Raw genomic sequence first — 24,066 nt, 5'->3', positions numbered from 1 at the left:
GTAGTGTTACACAATTAACTCAGTGTCTGAAGCAAATCCTCTGACTCATTTGCATTGGCAACCCAAACTAAGGATATAGAATGATCATCTACATTTTAAAATTCATCTACTCAGAAAGTGGTTCACTAATTCTGTCTGTCACAGACATTTTTCTATTAGAAGTTTGTGTAACTTGGTGTAGATTCAGCAGTGATTAAAACAAAAACAAAAAACTTCAGTAGGGATTTTAAGAGAAACCCTGAATGTCTTATTTGCAGTAAGTCAATTCTGGAGTGTGGGGTTTAGGCTTAAACACTAATGTTGGACTCGATGCTGGTAACGTTACTGTAATTTTCCCTAAACATTGCCAAGCTTGTATAGAAAATTTAAAACAAAGGTGTGCATAGTTTGGCACACTCTAAACTGTCTGCAGTGACGTGGGATGTCTTTGCCTTCTGTCTGTCTTTGTCCTGGGTGGATCTGCTGCAGTCCTTGGCTTATTGTGGTCAGCAGGTAAATACATCAACTTCCAGAAAAATAGCTCCATTTCAGAGCTTTAGGACATTCCAGCAACTTTGGGGTACCTTATTATATTAACACAAATTTCCCCACATGACAAATCCTTGAAGTTGGGGGAGAAAGATGGGTGGGTAGATAGTCAGAGTTAATAAGAATATGGCCGTAGCTTCCCCAAACCACTCTAACTTTGAGGATGATCAAAATAAAAAGTAATCATTATTAGTAGTAAAATCACCATGCCTTAAAATAGCCCACGCTTTCCACTCCTTTTGTGTAGGGTCTGTGGGTCTAGTGATAGCCCCCCCTGCTCAATGCTAGTGGCATCTCCTGTTGATTGACAGTCATTTGGGGGCAACGTTTGCCTCTCTTTCTTTACGTCATTCTTTGCCGTTTAGTTTTTCTACTCTTGCTGCCAAATTGCTTTCCATTTGCCCTCATATTCATTTTTCTCATGCTTTCTTAGTCCCGCCAGTGATATTGGAATCCTTTGAAAATGCCAACTTTCTGGACTCGCCCGGTCTGAAGTTAGCCTAGAATCCCCCAAGGCATCTTTGCGCTGAACATTGAAGGCTTGCTCTCATCTCTCCTGGAAAGAGCAGTTGTGGGGATGTAGTCTGAGGGTACAATATTCACTGGATGCTCACTGAGGTATGTATAAAATTATTAGGGTTCAGAATCTCTATTTTGGCCCCCCAGCAAATGAGAAATAAGGGAATTGTATCCCAACTCACGGATAGGGTTAGAGAGTATCGATTTGGTGCAAAAGAGATATAGTCTAGACCACGTGGGTCTGACTGTGAAGAACACAGGCGTGGTCAGAGAGAAACAGGGTGAATAGATAGTTGGAAGGAGCAAGCCATGGTATTGCTCTGGAAAGTAGAATTATATGAGTATTTTAAGTTTGTGGCTTAGGAAGTAAATATAACTGAACTTGAGCAAGGCTGCAGCAAAACCATCGCGGCTTCCCCATTCTTTGCCTGGTCACATTTCTCTGACTGTGCCTTCTGCATTTCTTTGAAGTACCCAATTTCCCCTGGCTCTCATTTATCAAAAATTACTCCGAGGAAAGGGTTGGAAATTAATCTTTACTTAGGTCAAATAACTAACAACAAATACCCATCTTTGTTTATTTGCATTTTAATGAAGCTCCAAGTATAGGAAGGTATGAATGTTTGTTTTGTTTTAACATAAACATTTATTTATTATTATTATTTTTTTAAAGATTTTATTTATTTATTTGATGGAGAGAGAGACAGCGAGAGAGGGAACACAAGCAGGGGGAGTGGGAGAGGGAGAAGCAGGCTTCCCACTGAGCAGGGAGCCCGATGCGGGTCTCAATCCCAGGACCCCAGGATCACGACCCGAGCCGAAGGCAGACACCCAACTGACTGAGCCACTGAGGTGTCCCAATTAACGTGAACACTTAATGATTGCTTTGATAGATTAGCCCAATCCAGGTAGAGGACTTCTTTTGTTCTCTCCCAACTCCCCAAAGTACAAATATTTCCCCTTACGTCTGTACAATATTTGGAAACCCTGTCCTCCCTTTCATCAAGCAAATAGAAAACAGTGCCTAATAGATGTGGTCTCTGGTTTTGAGGGGGTGTTCATTTCTATTGTGGGAGAAAAGAGGAAGGTGAGGTTTTTATATGGAAAAATGCAGTGGGTATGGGTGGGAATCAAGGGGAGGACAAGTGGGAGAAGAGTGGCAAAGGGAGTGTGGTCTATGAACTTACCTTGGAAGTTGCCTAAGATAAGTAGGTACCCCCTGCCCGACTCTCAGTGCACACTATCCAGGGTGTGTCTGGGGAGCAGACAGAAGATACACTTCTAAAAGTTCCTTTCAAGGGCTCAGCAGACTGCCAGTCACATGCTCTACCTTCTTAGTTGAATGCCGTGCCACACCTGCCGGCCCCCAATCTCTTGATCTGCCCATCCCAGGGTATACAGTGGCTCCTTTTGCACCTGTCAGTTATTGGCTGAAAACCCAGCAGCACTTTCCTTTCCTTTCCTTTCCTTTCCTTTCCTTTCCTTTCCTTTCCTTTCCTTTCCTTTCTTTTCCTTCTTTTTTTGCAAAGGCAACTCCCCTTTTGGTAGCTTTTCCACAATGTTCCAATACCCATACATCTAAGCAGCTACTAGATACCTAAAAACATGATGGAGAGAACTTCAGATCTGATTTGAGCTAAGACTGAGCTGAACAAGCTTGAGATCTCCTAAGCCAGCACAGTGGATTAGTGATGTCACTATTATACAAACTTAAAAAAATAAGACCATAACGCAGAATTTCAAATATTTGTCAGAGGATGAGAGGAGGCATATTAAATTTTTTTTGATAAGCTTAGTCTCAGCTGACAGGAAGAAGGTATGGAGAAATGTCAGGTGGATGTGGACTGGGGGAGAAAAGGAAGAGGAAAGAGACATTCTAAGAGATCACATACAGATGTGATTATACTTTAAAAAGACTGGATTTGATTAGCAAGACATTGTAGGAAAATGTCATTCTTTGGCCATAGTATGAAAACTAAAACATAAATTATATCATTTTAGGGGCACCTGGGTGGCTCAGTTGGTTAAGCGTCTGTCTTCAGCTCATGTCCTGACCTCAGGGTCCTGGGATAGAGCCCCTTGTTGGGCTCTCTGCTCACTTGGAGTCTGCTTCTCCCTCTCACTCTCCCTCTGTGCTCTCCCTCTCGCTTTCAGATAAATAAATAAAATCTTAAAAAAAAGTATCATTTTACCGATTATGTTTTGTAATCTTGGAAAGAGAAAAAGCAAGAGGAAGAGAAAAGGGTGGAGCTCAGTGAATTACAAAATATGTTAGTGGAGGACATCTTTACGAACACTTCCAGTAAGGCTATGAAATTACATTACAGGAATGCCTCACTCACTCTAAGATCTCCATATGGTCTAGCGTGGGAATAAGGGCAATAACGGAGATTAAGGTCGTTCCCCTTAGCCTGATTTAAAAGAATTGGAGAGAAATTCTGATGCATGGCATAGAACAAGGTTAAAGAAATAAAATATGGGGGTGAATATGGGGGTGCCTGGCTGTCTCAGTTGGTTAAGCGACTGACTCTTGATTTCGGCTCAGGGTCGTGAGATCAAGCCCTGTGTTGGGCCTGTGCTGGGCATGGAGCCTGCTTAAGGTTCTCTCTCCCCCTTTCCCTCTCCCTCCCTCCTCTGCTCACACACATTCTCTCACTCTCTCTCTGTCTTTAAAAAAAAAGAAATAAAATATGTAGAATTCCACTCATTCATTCAATAAATTCTTAAGAATCTTCAAGTGGAAGGCTGCCAACTTTTACAGGGCCAGTGAGCAGGATGGGGCCTATGGAGAACAATGAGAAATATATGGAAAAGTGAAAGATTTAACTATTTTATATCAAAAAGCTTTTAGAAAGTGAATATGACACTGAAAGAGACCAGACATTGGATTTCCCGTAGGTATATGGTGTGATAGTGATTAGTAATACCCACTAAGTATTTCTGGCTTTCCACCTTCTGGCAGCATGTAGTCTATGGCTTGTTGGGGTTTGGGGGGATCATGTGATTGTTTCTGGGCCAATAAGATGTGAGCAGAAATTATATATGTTATCTCAGAGCCAAACATTTTATTGCTGACGCTCCAGAACTCTTTCCCTCCAGCAAGGAGGAAGACATTTGAGTTGGTGGCTGCTCCATCACCTGAATCCCTGATTGATCCCTGATGTTATGTAGCATGAACGAAATACAAACCTTTATTATTTTAAGTCATTGAGATTTGGGGACTGTTCATTACTGTTAGCATAACTTGCTCTTTCTTGATTTATAGGAAGAAGTGAGCTTATATGGGTATTAAAGCAAAGGATGATTTCAGAAGGTTGGGAGTCTAAGGACATTAAGATGCAAAGATTAAGACAAGAAGGAGAAAGAGGAAGAGGAGGAGAGAAAAACAAGGAGATGGAGGTAATAGTTAATATACTTAATATCCTTCTTCTCCCCCATCCCAGCTCCTTACAAAACACAGTTCCCCAAATCTGCCTATGATCTTCCTTCCAAGGTTATGTACCAGTACTGCCCCATAAGCATTTATTCCTATCAAACCGTTCCCTATACCTCTGATAAGTCTTGGAAATGCTGCCTCCTTCTCCCTATCTCAGTGTCTCCCCTGACTCTTAGTAAGACAATTACAGAACTCAGTGTTGGAAACTTAAAGATCACCTAGTTTGAATTTTACCTGTGTTGTGAATCCTTGCTATGCTGCCCTTCTTGTGTTGACCTGAAATCTTTCAGTTGAACTTCCAACTCAGTGTTGGAAATTTAAAGATCACCTGGTTTGAATTTTACCTGTGTTGTGAATCCTTGCTATGCTGCCCTTCTTGTGTTGACCTGAAATCTTTCAGTTGAACTTCCAACTCAGTGTTGGAAATTTAAAGATCACCTGGTTTGAATTTTACCTGTGTTGTGAATCCTTGCTATGCTGCCCTTCTTGTGTTGACCTGAAATCTTTCAGTTGAACTTTGACTCATTCTGGGACACAGAATAAATCTTAACTACATCTGCTTTCAGGAAAAATGACCATGATCTATAAAGCTGGAACAAAGAAACAAGCACACGTATTTGAAAACAACTTTAAATATGCTTACCTAAAAATTTGCTTTTTAGATATATATTTTTAAATAGGTTCAGAAATATTAAGTTCAGAGATGCTTGGGTGGTTCAGTTGGTTAAGCATCTGACTTCAGCTCACGTCACGATCTCAGGATCCTGAGATTGAGCCCTGAGTCAGGCTCTGTGCTCAGTGGGGAGTCTGCTTGTCCCTCTCCCTCTCCTTCTGCTCCTCCCCCCCACCCATGCTCTGTCTCTCTCTCTCAAATAAACAAATAAAATCTTAAAAAAATTATTAAGTTCAGAGTGATCCTATCTTGATAAAGGAGGGATATGTTATAAATATATACGAAAGTCCGGAAGGATATACATACAAATGCCAAATATCTGTGCATGATTGAGTTATGGGTACTTTCTAATTTCTTCTTTTTGTTTTGTATTTTATATATTTTTATTTAATACATATATCATTTGTGGAATGAATGAAAAAAGTTATGATTCTAATACACATATTTAAAGGCATTAATTCGATTGACACGGCAATGAGACTGTTAAAGAATAAAAAAAAAAAAATCATGACCAGAACAGAATATTAAAATTTTACAAGTACCTAAGAAAATTGAGTATTGTGTATCTCACCGGGTAAATGGGGCATAGGATTAACCATCTTTACAAGGAAAATGAGATTAGTGATAACGGGATCAAAGTTAAAGCCAAACCATACTTCATAAATTTATGCTGAGGTTACCTGGCATACGTGGTTGCTTTTGGATAACTTTCCAGGGCACTTGCTATAGATAATCAATCTTGACCTTAACCTCTACATAAATATTTAATTTTTTACAGATGTTTACGAGGGCATGATTGATTTATGTTAAGTATTATGTTGTATACTAGGTGGGGATATAAAGATTAATAAAACATGATCTCAAAGAGTTCATAATTTCCTATTTGGAAAGTTATCAAACGGGCTTGATTCTTCACCTGGAAGTTTTTGAAAGGAGTTTAGTTAAAGGTATACTACCCCTGTTGTCTTTCCACATCCTCTGACACAGTGAAGGGAGGATCTCCCAGGAAGATTAGTGGTCTTAGCATCTTCAGTACTGATCACACTGGCAAGAGTATCTGCTGCCTGCTGTCACCAAGACTGGTGGCTCTGTTCATTAAGTATCAGGTGTAATTAGTCATGTGAGCACATCCTTCTTCAAAAAGATGCTCTATATCATCAGGGACAGCTTCACTTTTGAAGGAGGAAATAATTTCATCCTTCTCTGCCTTTATGTTCTGCTCAGTTGCTATGGGCAAAGTCTCTGTGTCTTCTTCCACTCATCATTCCTTCTTTTAGTATGACAGGTGGGGCTAAAGGAAGGAGAGGAATCCAGCATATGTTCCAGATGTTCTTTTACCACAGTTAGCAAGCACCACTAGTGAGAGAAGTCCAAGGCTTCCTCCTTGATTCCTCTCTTTCTCTCACCAATTTCACCCAATCCACTTCCATGTGGTAGAGATTGTTGGTTGATTACCAAAGCAGGTTCCCTTTCTTCCTGGGCACAATCATAGACTACATTTCTCTGCCCCCTTGGCAGTTAGGTGCATGCAGTATGTGGCTAAGTTCTAGTTAACAGAGTGTGGGTTAATTTGATGTGTTCCAGTTTCAGACCAGACCCATAGAAATCTCCAGCAAATGCTCACTCGTTTGCATCTAATGAGTAAATGAGAACTTCTGTGGCCCTAGAGGGCAGTATAGTTGAAAGGTAGAAGGAGCCTCGTTCTCTATGTGACCAGATAGAGAGAAATACTCCAGTCAGGAATACCAAACCAAATTCTACCGTGGTAAGCCACAGAGATTGGGATTTACTTGTTATCCTAACTTATATAATATCATAATATTGTATTAGATGTGCCTATTTCTATCTGTAATGCTTCCACCCTCGTCCATGACCTCATAATCTCCTGCATGGACTATTACAAAAACTCCTTCCACTCTTGCTCCCTTACAAGTCATTCTCTGCATGGCAGCCTGAGTGATCATTAAAAAGCATACATCAGAACTTCTAATTCCCCTGCTTACAAACCTATTTCCTGTGGCACTGAAAATAACATCAGTCTCCTGATGTTGGTTTCTAACCCCACCCTGGTTCTCATCCACATCTGCAACCTCCCCCACCCTGCTGGAACTTGAACATGCCAAGCTCATTCCCACTGGAGGGATTTTGCAGTTACTCTTTCCTTTTTCTGGAATGACCTTTCCCTTCATCTTCTTTCTTGTGTTCAAATTACTACCCTCTTAGTGAGGCCTTTGTTGTTCAATCTAAAGTAACCTCCTATCACTTTTTTGGTGTACGATCCTATTTTTTAAAGGTAAAGTTTATTGAGATATAATTTACATATGGCGAGTCACCCATTATAAGGTATACCATTCTATGAATTCTGACAAATGCATACAACTGTCTAACTACCACAATCAAGATATAGAGCATTTCCATGACCCAAAAAAATGCCCTCCATGCTATCCTATTTTGAGTCTCTGCATTAAATTTATTGCAATCTAACATTCCTTCTTGTTTATGTATTAATTTATAATTTCACTCATTTGTTTTGAATATAGACCCACAAAAGCAGGGACCTTCCCTCCTGTTTACCTCCATATCCACAGTGCCAGGAATCGTACCTAATATGTCATAGACTCTGAACAAATACTTGTGGAAGGAAAGAAGGAAGGAAAGACCTCTTTGAGTCATTATATTTTCACACGTCCCATGAGAAATGGTAATACCACCCCCTTAAGCGTACTCATGAGGACCACAGGAGATGTGGACCATAGTAGCCCCTACCTTATGCTGGCATTTAGTAGTGTTCAGTACATAGATTTCCTGCTGCATTTGAAGTCAGTTCATCAGTCTTCCTTGGCCTACTTGACACTTTCAATAGGACTGGTCTTCTTCTTTTTCCTTTTGCTATTTTCCTCTGTGGTGCCATCCTCCACTGGTCCAGGGCTTCTCTCTCACTAGTGTCGACTCTTCAGGTCAGGGTGGTCGCTGACCTCCCTTAGCAGCTTCCATACTAGCAGGAGAGAGAAGCTTCCAGGTTTCTTTTTGTTCTGGCCAGTGATTGCATGTGTTTCTTTCACAAGATCCATACTATACACAGAGCAAAATAAAAGATTGTCTGTTGTCCCCTGTCTTTACGGCTCCAGTGACTCAACAAACCAAGTGGCTCCCCTTGCTATGAGGTTCTGGGGTTCTTGAAAGGATTTACTCCCCTCTCTAAGCCCCCTTCAGTGCTTCACCTTGGCCCAAACCTCAAGGAAGTCAGCCCCCTACGTGTCCTGGCATCCTTTTCTGAGGGACCACTGCCCACAATGATGTTCATTTAGTTTTAGGTTGCAATTGTCAGATTTCTTATCACATTCAAGTGAAAACACTTTGTCACTATTCTCTAGGTCACTTCTCAAGGGGACTTTTTTTTTTTTTAAGATTTTATTTATTTATTTGACAGAGGATAGAGAGCACAAGTAGGCAGAGCAGCAGGCAGAGGGAGAGGGAGAAGCAAGCTCTTGATGCGGGGCTCAATCCCAGGACCCTGGGATCATGACATGAGCCGAAAGCAGCTGCTTAACCGACTGAGCCACCCAGGCACCCCACAAAGGGACTTTATCTGCATACACTGGAGACCTTTGTTTTAATGCTTCTTAACCAATTAATGGTGGGGACAAAGTCCAGAGCACAGACCTTTTGCTGTAAGTAAAGCAGAGAGATCTTAGAAAATGTACAGCATCTTACCAGGATGCTCACTCTAGCATTGTGTATAAGAAGAAAATTGGAAGCAACCATGATGTCAATAGAGAAAGGAATGATTAAATAACTAGTGGTTTGGCCATATCCTGAGGAATATTGGGAAACAGTGTAAAGGATGAGAAGGAAGAATTCCAAGATTCATGAGGGACATTTTTTTTTATCAGTATTATTCGAATATTTACATGACAATGTAGTTATTGAGTAATTAAGATTAACCTAGCAATTAAAAAAAACAAATTTATTGGATCTGTTACCTAATTTGAAACCTGGCAGAGAGCTCAGGGAGCCTCTTTCTAGCACCCTTTGTAGAGGGTACATTCTCAATGTAGAAATGTAGGCCTACGGACATTAAACTGTTTTGACTTGTCAAGGTCATATTTATCAGAATCTGGACTAAGACCCAAGTCTGTTGATTCTTGCTCACACATCATTAATAAAGTCAATGTATTATCTTCTGGGGAGGGGAAATGGTTTTTTGTTTTGTTTTGTTTTTTGTTTTTTCTGAAAGCCTTTATACCTATCTAATACCCTGTCACTGCATAGCCAACACTCCGAGATATTGATGGCCTTAGGGACCAAGGAGAGGCTGGCACATATTTCATGCTTGAAAAGGAAGATAATATTGCATATAATAGGATGAGACATGGTAGCTAATCACAATAAACGCACTACCAGTCTGATTCTTTAAAAAAAGAATTATCTTTAAACAGTATTTGGATGAGAGAATGTTGTTAGGGTCGAAATGTTCCAAGCAAAGAGAAGCATACACGTGGAAGTTCGGAAACTGAAACAGCTGATTCCTTTGGAGAACAGCAAGTTCTTTAGTACAGCTGGTGAAGGAAGCCTACTAGGATGGGGAAGTGGTCAAGAAGAGGTTTAGAATGTTATTCTGGAAGCTAGAGGACAATTCTTAAGGGCCCAGAAACTATCTACACCATTTCTTTTCTTAATTACCTCAACCTCCAAGACTCTTCAGGATTCCCCTTGTTTGTAAACTTCTGTGACTCCTTAGACCAGTTAAGTGCATTTATTTGAGAGATTTAAGAACTACAGTCTGTTTTATTTTTTTTATTTTTATTTTTTTTTAAAGATTTTATTTATTTATGTGACAGACACAGAGAGAGAGGGAACACAAGCAGGGGGAGTGGGAGAGGGAGAAGCAGGCTTCTCGCGGAGCAGGGAGCCCGATGCGGGGCTTGATCCCAGGACCCTGAGATCATGACCTGAGCTGAAGGCAGACGCTTAACGACTGAGCCACCCAGGCGCCCCAAGAACTACAGTCTGTTTTAAAGGAAGAGACTTTTTAATTCAATGACAAAGTGTGTGTATGTGTGTGTATTACCACATATTAGGTATATCTTGCCATCAGGTGTTATTGGGAGAATAAACAAATTAAAATAAATACACACAAGCACACAAACATATAAATAGTTTTAAAATAATTGTTTACCCATGCTTCAATAGCACATTGGTATCCAATGCATACCATTAGATTTAAAAGTCTCCCCTGTAGAAACAGATTATAGCCCTTAAATTTCTTCTGTGTAGAAATTCCACAGCTGCAACAAAAGAAAAGATTCAGAAAGAATATATTCATAGAAAGACTAAAACCACGAAAAATGCCATCATTAAGCAGAAATTTTGAAAAATTCCGAAGAGAAACAGATGTGGTTAGCTGAGTAGAGAAAAATGCATATGTAGGAAAGTATTTCTATTAAAGGTGGGATTAGTTCCAGGATTGCTCGGAATGCATAGCAATGGCTGTAACAAATAGAAAGGGTCCCTCCAGAAATCATCAGTGTGATTGGGGAAGCATCCAGAATGCTCATCCAAGTCAGCCCTGCCTGGCAAGGAGAAGACAGCAGAACTGTTCCCACCTAGCTAGAGCACTGAGGGTGAGCACTTGGCCAGGGGAAGGGCAATCCCCTGGGTGGCTTTTTACCCTCAGAAGGGAAAGGAACTGGTATTTACAGAAGATAAGCTACTGTGATATCTCAGTATGCATCAGGTTCTACCCCTTCCCAGCAATAACTGGTGCAGACTTGTTGAACAGAAGCAGAAGTCTCAGACAGGCAAAAATGGGATCTCAGAGACACAGATGAGCTAACAACCAAAGATTACCAACCATTAAGGTAAAAATCACAACCAGGAAATAGAAGCACCGAACTCAACTAACAAAACTAACATCTGAGAAAACCAAATTTATAGAGATAAGAATGGATTATAATCATCAAACAAGAACAGAATATTATAGAAGAGAACCAGTGAATGATGATGATAATGATACAAATGATCATTGAAATAAAAACTCAGTAGATGAGCTGAATAGCAGAATGGACACAAGTGAAGACTGACTAAGAGCTGGAAGGTTGAAAAGAGAAATTATCTCAGAGCCCAATGCAAAAGGACAGAAATATGAAGTACAAGGAATGTTGAGGCACACTTCCTTAGCTAGATCCTAAAACAATGAGGTTGAATATATTCTTGTGTGTTTATTAATCATGTGTATTTCTAGTTCTGGAACTTCCTTGTTTATGCTAGGCTGAACCACTAGAGCTGGTCAAGTTTTAACCATTGACAAGAATGGTGACTAAGACTTGGCTGAGGTTACCTTTGCACAAGGTCAAGGACACAACATTGGAGGCATGCTTCTTTCCAGTGCTCCTCATAGTTATGGAAGCATGTCCAAGGTTTAGTAATCTGGGCTACCTATAAGAATGTGGAATTCCTCAGATCAGGATATCCCAGTTTGTGGGCCTTTATGCTTTGGGAGGAGGAAATAAAGGTCAGAAATGTCAGCACTCATGTATTCATCTTATAATCATAAAAGGGATTTCAAATATCACAATGATATATGTTTCATTTTTGCTGTGCCCTTGGACCCACTCAGAGTTTCAGTGCTAGAGACCTGCACATTGCTTTTCATATAACCTTTGCTGTTTTTCATTCGATATTGATATTTGCCATTTCTAAACATACCACATATGTCTATGTTTCCCTTCCCTCCACCAGAAAAAAACCTATTTATTATTCAAAATTTTACTCCCTCTCTCATCATGAAACTTTCCTTTATCCTGCCCAGGTAGAATTAATTTCTCTTAGACTTTCTTTCTTTTTTTAAAAAATAAGACTTTATTTATTTATTTGTCAGAGAGAGCGAGCGCACAAGCAGGGAGAGCTGCAGGCAGAGGGAGAAGCAGGCTCCCCCCTGAGCAAGGGGCCCAATGTGGAACTCGATCCCAGGGTCCTGGGATCATGACCTGAGCCGAAGGAGGCGTTTAACCAACTGAGCCACCCAGACATCCCTCTTTATTATTTTTTTTAAAGTTCATTTATTTTTTTAGTAATCCTTATACCCAACATGGGGCTCGAACTCACAACCCCAAGACCAAGAGTCACATGCTCTTCCGACCGAGCCAGCCAGGTGCCCCTCTCAGACTTTCTTTTACAAGAGTTCATTCTTATGATAACAACATTTTATGAATCAAAAATGAATTCAGGACATATCATTGACACGTTAAGGTTTGATGAGCAAATGAGTACACATATTCTTTGAAAACAACCCTGTTCTGGAAAAGTTCTGCACAAACAGAACAGTTATTCCATTGAATTCATAGGTGTGGCTTGAAAAATAGCACCTTCGGGGCGCCTGGGTGGCTCAGTCGTTAAGCGTCTGCCTTCGGCTCAGGTCGTGATCCCAGGGTCCTGGAATCGAGCCCCGCATCAGGCTCCCTGCTCGGCCAGAGGCCTGCTTCTCCCTCTCCCACTCCCCCTGCTTGTGTTCCCTCTCTCGCTGTGTCTCTGTCAAATAAATAAATAAAATCTTAAAAAAAAAAAAAAGAAAGAAAAATAGCACCTTCAACCTGAGAAGCATACCAATCATAATAATAATGATAATTTGTAAGAATGAGATGGTATGATACTGGGAAGAAAATAGATCTGAAGTCAGATAAGCATGTTGCTTTATCTCACTGAACTTCAATTTACTTGTCTGTAAAATGTGGGTAAATATGCTCTTTGCAGGATTCTTTTTTTTTTAAATATTTTATTTATTTATTTATTTGACAGAGAGAGAGCACAAGCAGGGGCGGGGTGGAAAGGGAGAAGCAGGCTCCCTGCTGAGCAGGGAGCCCGATGTGGGACTCGATCCCAGGACCCTGGGATCATGACCTGAGCTGAAGGCAGATGCTTAACCATCTGAGCCACCCAGGTGCCCATCTTTGCAGGGTTCTTGTGAGGTTTAAGTGCACTAACATATGAGAATGGCTTCCAGTATCAGGTATGCAACCCGCACCCAATGATGCTAATTCCCTTACTGCTTTATAGCACATTTTCCAAAGAAGTTCTCATTGAGTGTTACATCGGAGTATCATAATCCAGATAGCATTCTTAATTTGGAAAATTAGTTATGGTCCAGCACAACTAGTCCCTGAATATTTTACTTACAAAGTAGAGTAAAACATGAATCTATATTTTATTTTATTACTATTTTTTTAAAGGTTTTATTTATTTAGGGTGTCTGGGTGGCTCAGTCAGTTAAGCATCTGCCTTCGGCTCAGGTCATGACCCCGGGGTCCTGGATAGAGCCCCGCATCGGGCTCCCTGCTCAGTGGGAAGCCTGCTTCTCCCTCTCCCTTTGCCCCTCTCTCCCTGCTCATGCTCTCTTTCTCTCTCTCTCTCTCTCGCTCTCACTCTGTCTCTCTCTCAAATAAATAAAATCTAAACAAAAATATTTTATTTATTTATTTGAGAGAGAGAGAGAGCCAGAAAGGAGGGTGGACGCAGGGAGAAGGGAAGTAGACTCCCCGCTGAGGGCAGAGCACCATTGGCTTTGATCTTACAAAGAGACGCAGAGACCATGACCTAAGCTGAAATCAAGGCAGATGCCCAATGGACTGAACCACCCAGGTGCCCCTGAATTCATATTTTGAAAGGTCTTCCATTTAAGTTTTCATTATCCTTACATCTCTCTCCTCACCCAAAGAGCAGGGTGGAGATGGCAGCAGGATTGCAGACCAATTGGCAACTGAATAACTTCAAATTCTTTCTCCCTCCCTCTCTCCACTGTCCCACTGTCCCACTCTCTCTGCTTCTTTCCTTTTCTTCTTCCTCAGCCTCCCCTTCTTCTCTTCTCCTTGTTCTCTTCTCTTTCTCTCTCTGTCTCTGTCTCTCCCTGGCTGTCTCTCTCATACACACACACACACACACACACACACACACACACACACACACACACACACTGCTTGAGGAAATAAAGAGAAAGAAACCATTCCAAGAGACATTAATGCATTTAGCAACTCTCCATGTGGATTTTCCTCTCTTTCTTTTCCTTCCTGGGTTTTTGTCCTTCCTAGCAAGCCAGAGAAATGTGCATGGCAGGATGTGAGGGGAGGGAGTGTCCTGTAGGGCACTCTACTCCGACCACTAGCCGGTCCCCTCTCTCAGAGATTCCCTAAAAGAGAAGAGATGGAGGGATGGAAGAAGAGGCTTTTGAAGGAAAGGTAAAATCACAGTAACCAGGGAGAGGAGGAAAGGAGGCTCAGAATGCCAGCAGACATCTGCTGTTCCTTTTCCTTATACCTAATATTTTTAAAAAGGTATAAGGAATAATTTCCTTACTCCTAATACCACTTACTGCCAACTGCTACCTGCTGCATTCACATCTTGCTGTTTTGTTTTTGTTTTTGTTTTTGTTTTTGTTTTTAATCCCAAATTCTCATTTCTGTCACTCTTCTGGTGTGCTTGCAGATGAATGGTTACAGAAGTTCATTTGTAAAAGTGGCAAATATTACTCCTTTATTAAAATTAATTTTTCTCAAAATAGTTAATATAGTTATTATAAAGGAAATAGGATTATTTTATTCTTTAATACTTAATATAATTATAAGTGGTGGTTTGGCATCCTAGGCTACTTGCCACTGACCACCTCATACCCATTCTCCCACTCCTTGCTAACTTGGCTGTCCTTTTGCTTAAAATGAATTCTACTTTATATTCCTAAATATTTGTCTCTGTGTCAGCCTTCTTGCTTTTTCTTCTTCTTCTCATTCGTTTTTGTTTGTTTGTTTGCCAGACTGGGGTTTTTTTGATGGCTGTGGGGAGGGAGTGCTATAGGTGGGCAATTGCTTAACTTCTCTCTACATTATGATTTTCAAAGCAATGTTCACCTACCTAACTAAAAACCAGATGCTTTTCTCCTCTTGTTGTCCATTGCAAGTGATGAGACTTTGTCTTCCAGACACTATTTCTCACCTCTCCAGCTATATCAGAGGTTTCACTGTTAATGAAAATGCTTTGCCTTAACATGTCTCTGTTTTTGTGTAGTGATTCAGAAGAGGTGTGACTATTACTGGAATTGTTCACGCTGCCATGTGAAGTTTTATTACTTCAAAATCTTATCCAAGTGCCATCTCTTTTGTGAAGTGATCTTTGCTTCTCTTGAACAATTAATCACTTGAGTTATTTCTGCCTTTGTGTTGCCAGAGCGCACATGGACACATCTCTACTCTACACAGTATGGTATCCTTATACTTACCTGTGTCTTCCATGTAAACTGTGATAGGTAGGAATGTTTTAAGAACTTTTAATCCATACTGCCAGCTTCTCTGAAAAGGTTTGCACTAATAGGCACACCATCTTCCATATGAGTTCCATTTTTCCTCTAGTCCAACAAATACTGGGAAGCATAATTTTTTAAATCTTTGCTAATTGAGTAGACCAAAATTGGCATCTCATTATTATTTAAATTTACATCACATTGATTACTTTTGAGATGAAACATTGAACAATATATTTTGTATAGTAGTGACTATTTGTGTTTTGAACTAAATTATATTTTAAGGTCGATCCAATTCTCTTATTTTATTATGATGTGCCCCACCCTCTTATCCCATCCTATTCAGTACATCTGGGGATTATGGTGCTTACTTTGCAGAACATTGAGCTATGGCAATCTGACTAAATTACCTTGTGGGAAGATACTATCAATGCCACGTTTTCCTGGAAAATGGTAGCGCAGAATCAATTCTTCATGGTTATTTCCGCCCAGTCACACCACTTCTGAATTACACATCACTACAAGTAAGTCCAATAAAAATTTATTCCAGATGACTTGTCACTAATAGATCTGGAGAAAATTTGAAAAGTCCCTGGGAGTCAGTAGAAAATTACTTTTTATGCTAGTAAAATTTTACAATATGTTTTGTATATCTGTGTTGAAGAGTCTTATCAGGGAAGGAGGAAAGGGATTTAGAAAATGGTTAGGCTGGGGTGCCTGGGTGGCTTAGTCCGTTGAGCGTCTGCTCGGGTCATGATCCCAGAATCCTGGGATCGAGCCCCGCATCAGGCTCCCTGCTCAGCAGAGAACCTGCTTCTCCTTCTCCCTCTCCCTGCTCGTGCGCTCTCTCTCTCTCTCTCACTCTCTTTCAAATAAATAAATTTTAAAAATCTTAAAAAAAACCAGTTAGGCTATTTGTCAATGTTTGATTTCATGTGAATTTTAATAGTTTCCTCTTAATGACAATAATGATGATGAAACTACCAACAACAATATAGCTAAGTTACATTCAGTGTTTAAAAGGTGATGGGCATTATTCTAAAGGCATTACACATTTTAACAAATTTAGTCTTTATTACTTACTCCACCCTCTCTACCCTACTCAGTGTCCTGGGAGCCTGAGGTTTATAGACAGCATGGTTGCAGTCACTTGCCATCTGGCCTTCAGGGTGTCTGGCCAGTGGGAAACATGAGCAGGAGACTGGAGGGAGGCAGGAGGAGAGAAGTTGGGGTATATATTTCCTGGCCTCTTTCCCTGCATCCTTTACTAAAAGATACACCCTTGGGAGCCTGGGTGGCTCAGTCATTAAGCGTCTGCCTTCGGTTCAGGTCATGGTCCCAGGGTCCTGGGATCGAGCCCCACATCAAGCCCCCCATAGGGCTCCCTGCTCAGTGGGAAGCCTGCTTCTCCCTCTCCCACTCCCCCTGCTTGTGTTCCCTCTCTCGCTGTGTCTCTCTCTGTCAAATAAATAAATAAAATCTTAAAAAAAAAAAAAAGATACACCCTTGACTTGGGGCCTTGTGCATGCAGCTACTCTCTGGGTGCTGGTAACTGGTTCTTCCCTTTGTGCCCCTGTGATAACGGTGTTCTGTCCAAACCTTTATAGCCAGTCCCTTTATTAAACCTCCACCATTATCCTCCTGGGGTTCACTGTCTCTTTCCTGCCAAGATCCTGATTGATACACTTGATTGATAATTTATAGAATTTTCAGTTCGAATAATCCTCCTCAGAATTTTGATGACATCTCTTTATTACTCCAGCTTCCAGTGTTGCTGTTGAGAAGCCGGGTAATATTTTGATTCCTGAATTTCTATCTTCCCAACCCCAGAATCTTGTTAAATCTTCTCTTTGTCCCTGGTGTTGAGAAATTGCACAAAGTTGTATCTTTCTTTTTTTTTTTAGAAAATTTTTTATTAAAGATTTTATTTTATTTATTGTACTTATTTGTTTAAGTAGGCTCCACACCCAGTGTGGGGTTTGAACTGATGACTCTAAAATCAAGAGTTGCACACTCTACCGACTGAACCAGCCAGGCACCCCTGTGTCTTTAATGAGAGACTTTCCACCGCTATGTTGAACAGTGGGTTCTTAGAATCTGAAAGTTTATGATCTTGTATATTGGGAATTTTTTATTATTTTGCTGCTGATTTTCTCCTCTCTGTTTCCAAGTTCTCTCTTTCTAGGGTTCATATTACTATAGATTAGATATTGGAACTTCTTGTTTTACCCTCTAGTTTTCCTCATCTTTTCTCCTGTCTTTTACATTCTTTTGTCTTTTTTGTTTACTTTCTGAGAAATCTACCTCATTTTATCTTTCAACACTTCTACTTTTTCATTTCTGCCATCATTTTTTTTTTAATTTCTATTTTTTTTCTTCTCCTGGAAAAAACCATTTTAAAAATAGGTGTTTATGTTTCATGGATGTAATAGCTCCTTTGGACTGTATGAGGATATTGGTTATGTTGGATTTTGAAGTTTTCTTTTCCTTGCTTAGTCTCTGTTTCTTCCAAGTTCCTTTTGTTCATTTGTTTTCATCATTGTTTTTTTGTATCAAATACTTCCTCAATTTCTGGTAACCCTTGAGTGTTTGCTCATATTTTTTTTTTTTTTTAAAGATTTTATTTATTTATTTGACAGACAGAGACAGCGAGAGAGGGAACACAAGCAGGGGGAGTGGGAGAGGGAGAAGCAGGCTTCCCGCCGAGCAGGGAGCCCGATGCGGGGCTCAATCCCAGGACCCTGGGACCATGACCTAAGCTGAAGGCAGACGCTTAACGACTGAGCCACCCAGGCGCCCCGAGTGTTTGCTCATATTTAAGGATTGGAAGTAAAAACATGAATGGAAGCCCTGAGTTCATGTGTGAGTTTTGGAGGTGATGATCTTCATTCTAGGGTGATCTGGCTGGGCTGTGTTGGGAAACCCGTCAAATCAGTATCTTTAGGTTTGAGCTCTTAGACTGGTCCTGTTTTCCAGATAAGGCTCTTCCAATGACTTGTCTGGAAGGTATAGCCTGGCTGCCATATCTGGGAACTGTATGGGGGAAAGAAGACCAGGACCTCATCATTCATTATGCAAATATTCACTTAATCCCCCTGTCTTTAATACATTGCCTCCACTCTCCATTGTAACTGATTTTGTCCTGTCTGGAGATCTGCCCCCTTCAAAGAAACAAACAAATAAACAAACAAAAAACCACAAACAAAAAAAACCAGTCTTCTGTAGGGGGAGGGGAAGAGCAGTGGCCAAGCTGATCTGGGTTAGGGCATGGATCTGGGAGTTATGATGATTCCTTAATGCACTTTCAATCAATCTTCACATTTTTACTACATTTACAAGTAAATGGTACTATCAATTCCTGAGATTTTTCCCCTTTTTCTCCACGGTGTAATGATTACTTCTCAGATTCCCTCACTTCTAGGATAGAAGTTTCTTGAGCTTTCTTGTTCTGCTAAGGTAGTTGCCACTTTCACATATGCTTTCTAGCTTCCAAAATCTTCCTGTTAGATAAAGATCTTTTAAAAAACATCTATATAGTGTCCTTTTAGAGGAATTTCAGGAGAGAGAACATTAAAGCATTTGTTAAATCCACCATCTTTACCTATTTAATGCTGATTATGACTTCTTATGGCTGAAAAAAAGAGATCTTATAATAGCCTGCTCTTTGCCATCTTTTATTAACAATTTTATTTATTAAGGACTTATTTATTAACAAGTTTTTATTAATGATGTTTATTAACAACTTATTTGTTATTTATTTTATTAACAATTTATTAACAATTTTTTAAAAATTTTAATTGAAGTAGAGTTGACATATAATATTCTTTTAGTTTCAGGTGTACAGCATAGTGATTTGACAATTATATATACATTATGAAATGCTCCTGATGATAAGTGTACCATGTATCACCACACAAAATTATTACAGTATTATTGACAGTATTCCCTATGCTGTATTTTTCATGCCCATGACTGACTTGTTTTGCTTTGTTTTGTTTTTGTTTTATTTTTGTGTGTGTAACTGACTTATTTTATAACCTGTAGTTTGTATCTCTTAATCCCCTTTACCTATTTCACCACCCCCACCCTCCCAGCAACCACCACTTTGTTTTCTATATTTCTGAGTCTGTTTCTGTTTTTGTTTGTTTGTTCGTTCATTTGTTTTGCCTTCCCTATACTTTAAAGCACTCCCTTCTCTAAGACCACTTTATAATTGTTGAGATCGGTACAATATATTATTCTTACAAGGAAGTGAGTAATCTTGTGAAAAAGCAGGAGAGACTCAAGAATTCTGCTCTAATATCGCTGTTAAAGCGCCATATTAGCAAGTTAATAATGAGTCCATAATTGGGCTGGATAATTTTGCCCTTGACCATGGCCACCAAGCAAACTGGCATTTTGTTTTAGCACTCTCATCTACCGTTTGAGTAATCTCCCAATACATGTATCTCCAATGGGGGATAGTAGCCACCTTGGCCTTGACAAATTCAGAGGACATATGACTTTGGACCCTCCTATTGGATACTCTGTCCTGCACTTTGTCATGTAAGGTTGTAGAAAGAGATGTAGGCCAGATTTATCATAGAGGCCTTGTTGTCCTGTTGGATGACGGTTGCCGGGGTTTCTATTGCTCATCCTGGTCATACAGTCCTCTCTGAGATTATTCCCATTTCTCAAGCCTGGCCATCTGGCCTCCCATCAATTCGGTCAGCCCTGATGACCTTCTAATAAATTGTTCTTTTGCTTAAGATAGCCAGTGATGTTTCAGTTGCTTGCAGACAAAAGCCTTGACTGATAAACACAGCAACCATAGGAAGGCAATTTGCAAGTGCCACAGGAGCCTGGGCAGCTAGAATGGATAGATACAAATTCAACAAGTCTTCAGAAAATAAATTTAAAATGCTTGCCCCATTACGAATTGATTACCAGTATTCTCTGCCTATGAAAACAATAGTCGACTTTTTACAATCTCTGCTGCTTACAGTCTGGGAGTGGGGCAATGCTTACTTCAGTGCCTCTGAAATCCAATGTTTGTTTAATCAGAGCCAAAGAGAATGACTCACTAATGAGCACCAGATTTGCCTTTGTCTCAAATGCTAAAGGAGTTGTTTAGTAATATTTGGGAGCAATCCCTGAAAAAACAGCACAAATCTAAAAGAGGCTGATAAATTAGGTGGGAAATTAAATTGATTTTCAGGCTGTCAATATTATGTCATTCCTATATACTCAGTTAAATCTATAGGTTTGATTTCACTTATGGTACAAGTTATATGATTTGGGCAGCAATCTAACATGCACACACAAAACATATCTTAAAATATCATAAGTACTACAGAAGATGATGAAAATGCTTATTGTAAAATAATTTCAAACAATACAGAAATATAAAGTAAAACCTGAAAGACTTCTTCTCTAAACCTCAGCCTACCCAACCTATCCTCAATTCCATTCTTTCCCCTTAACTTGTGTTAACAGATGTATGTGTTCTTCCAGACCTAGCAATGACTTTTTGTTCTTACATATGTCAACATACACTTATAGATCTGCATTTTTACATATTTGTAGCCTAATTATACATTTTCCTCTGTGACATGCTTTTTTCATTTATCCAATATATCTTAGAGATCTTTCCATGTTAATATATACAGATCTCCTTCATTCTTTTTAAAGGCTACATGGTATTATGTAATATGGTGTTAAACACAATTAACTTGGTGTGTCCCACATTTATAAACTTAAGTTGTTTAGATTTTTCTCTATTATAAACAATGCTAACATGGATATCCTGTGTTACGTATTTATACATGCATTTAAGTATTCTGTATGATGAATTATTCCCAGAAATAGAATTGTTGGTGAATGGCTGCAACTTTAACATGAACAATCCTGCCCCCTCAAAAAGTTTCCTATGACTTTAATTTGTATTTCTATGCTTACTAGAGCATTTGAGCATCTTTCCTCATGCCTTATTGTGAAATTGCCTACTTATACTATCTGTCCACTTTCCTGTTGGGTTGGTTATCTCTTTCTTATTGATTTGCTTGAATAGCATATTCATAGTAAACTACTTTCATGCTATGCAGTAGAAGTCTATAAACAAATGGCAGTTTCACCTCATTACCCCCATTTTCTTTAACTGAAGCAATATGAGAGCCTAATGGCTTATTTAGCTTTTAAAATTGCAGTGCCAAGGAGTCAATCAATGCCAGCCATATGCATTAGTCTTATTTGTTCTATATATCTCAAAATAACTTAAAAAAATAAATAAATTACTGAACTAACTGAACATTCTCTAGATAGTTCTTTTAAATTATATACATTGAATTAATTTAAAAGAAGGTATTTGTAGACCTAGACAAACTTATTCTAAAATTTATATGGAAAGGCACAGGTCCTAGGGTAGCTAAAATGATCTCAAAAAAGACGAATAAAGTAGGAGGAATCACTCTACCTGATATGAAGGCCTACTGTGGAGCTATACTGATCAAGACAACATGGCCCTGCCAGAGAGATAAATAGATAGATCAATAGAACAGATAAAGAAGCCAGAAATAGACCCACACAAAAATGTCCAACTAATTTTTTTTTTTAAGATTTTATTTATTTACTTGACAGAGAGAGACACAGCGAGAGAGGGAACACAAGCAGGGGGAGTAGGAGAGAGAAAAGCAGGCTTCCCGCTGAGCATGGATCCCAATGCAGGGCTCGATCTCAAGACCCAGGGATCATGACCTGAGCTGAAGGCAGACGCTTAATAACTGAGCCACCCAGGCACCCCTCGTCCAACTGATCTTTGACAAACATGAAACAGTAATTTGACTCAGGAAAAATGGGAATAGACTTCCAACAAATGGTGCTGGAGAAATTTGACATCCTTAGGCCAAAAAATGAACCAAGACTAAAAAAAACCCTCATATCTAATTAAAAAATAACTCAAAATGGGTCATGTACTCAAGGTAAAATGTAACAGTAAAACTTTTAGAATGAAACAAAAGAGAAAATCTTCAAAATCTAGGAGTAGGCAAAGATTTCAGAATGAAAGACTGGGTCTTTGACTAGGACCCCAAAACACTATTCATAAAAGGAAAAATTCATAAATTGGACATCACCCAAATGAAAAAAACTTTGCTCTGTGAAAGATTCTGTTCACAGGATGAAAAACTGGAAGAAAACTTTGAAATCCATAGATCTGACAAAGGACTAATATCTAGAATATATAAAGAACTCTCAAAACCCAACGGTAAAAAAAACAAAACAAATAACGCCACTTGAAAATGGGGGAAATACATAAACAGAATGTATAACTCACTGAAGAAAGTGTACAGTTGGCAAATAAGCACATGAGAAAGATGTTCGACATCCTTAGCCATTAGAGAATGCAAAATTCAAACCGTACAATGAGATATCACCAAACAACTATCAGAATGGCTAAAATTAAAAATAATGATAACACCAGGTGCTGATGAGAATGCAGAAAAACTGGAACATTTATACATTACTGGTAGGCATATAAAATGGTAAGCTCATTCAGAAAAATAGATTGATAGTTTCTTATAAAACTAAACATGCAAAAGACAATCCTCAGAATATGAGAAGGTATTTGCAAATCATATATTTGTTAAGGATCTAGTATCCAAAAAATATAACAAATTCCTACAACTCATCAGTAAAAAGACAACCCAATTTAAAAATTCAGAAAAGGTTCTGAATAGACATTTTTTCAAAGAAGATATACAAATGACCAATAAGCACATGAAAAGATGCTCAATATCATTTGTCAACAGGGAAATGCAAGCCAAAACCACAATGAGATACAGCTTCAAACCCACCAGCATGGCTAGAATCAAAAAATCAGATAATAACAGGTATTGATAAGGATGCAGAGAAATCGAAACCTCCATGCACTGCTGGTGTGAATGTTAAATGGTACAGCCACTTTGGAAAACAGTCTGGAAGTTTCTCAAAGTTAAACATGGAGTTACCACATGACCCAGCAATTCTAGTCTCAGATATGTCCCTAAGGTGTTTACACAAAACTTGTACATGAATGTTCATAGCAGCATTATTCATAATAGCAAAGGGTGGAAACAACCCAAATGTCTATCAACAGATGAATGCATTGGTGGTATATTTACACAATGGAGTATTATTTAGCCATGAGAAGGAACTAAGTGCTGATACATGTTAGAACATGGATGAACTTCGAAAGCATTATGCTCAGGGAAAGAAGCCAGTCACAGAAACCACCTATTACATGATTACGTTTATATGAAATATCCAGAGTGGGCAGATGTATAAAGATAGAAATTACATTTCTGGTTGTTTGTTTAGGATTGGAGTGTTGTGGGGATGGGGAGTGATGGCTCAGGGCTGTGGACTATCTTTTTGAGGTGATGAAAATGTTTTAAAATTAATTATAGTAATGGTTACACGAGTCTGTGAATATACCAAAAACCATTGAATTATACATTTAAATGGATGAATTATATTTTGGTAAGACTGTCACAAAAAACACCTAAACATGCAACTACTGTACAACTCAAAAATTGGACTCCTGGGCATTAATCTTTGAGAAATGGAAAATGTACGTCACTTAAAAACCTGTACACAAATGTTCATAACAGC

The 24,066-nt window shown here is 39.3% G+C and overlaps 1 protein-coding gene across 2 annotated transcripts in view; it reads left to right on the top strand.

Moving 5' to 3' along the window:
• NMI (N-myc and STAT interactor) overlaps positions 1–24,066 on the top strand; it is a 117,627-nt gene that overhangs the window by 52,367 nt on the left and 41,194 nt on the right. The window contains exon 3 of one of the 2 annotated variants that reach the window (XM_078070781.1): positions 4,317–4,446. The exons of the other annotated variant lie outside the window; for it this stretch is intronic. The gene's annotated coding sequence lies outside the window, so the exon portion shown is untranslated. The remainder of the gene's footprint in view (positions 1–4,316; positions 4,447–24,066) is intronic. 2 annotated transcript variants of the gene reach the window in all.

Source organism: Halichoerus grypus, chromosome 4 (genome assembly GCF_964656455.1).
Source record: "Halichoerus grypus chromosome 4, mHalGry1.hap1.1, whole genome shotgun sequence".
Classification (NCBI taxonomy): domain Eukaryota; kingdom Metazoa; phylum Chordata; class Mammalia; order Carnivora; family Phocidae; genus Halichoerus; species Halichoerus grypus.
This window is presented reverse-complemented; position numbering and strand designations above follow the sequence as displayed.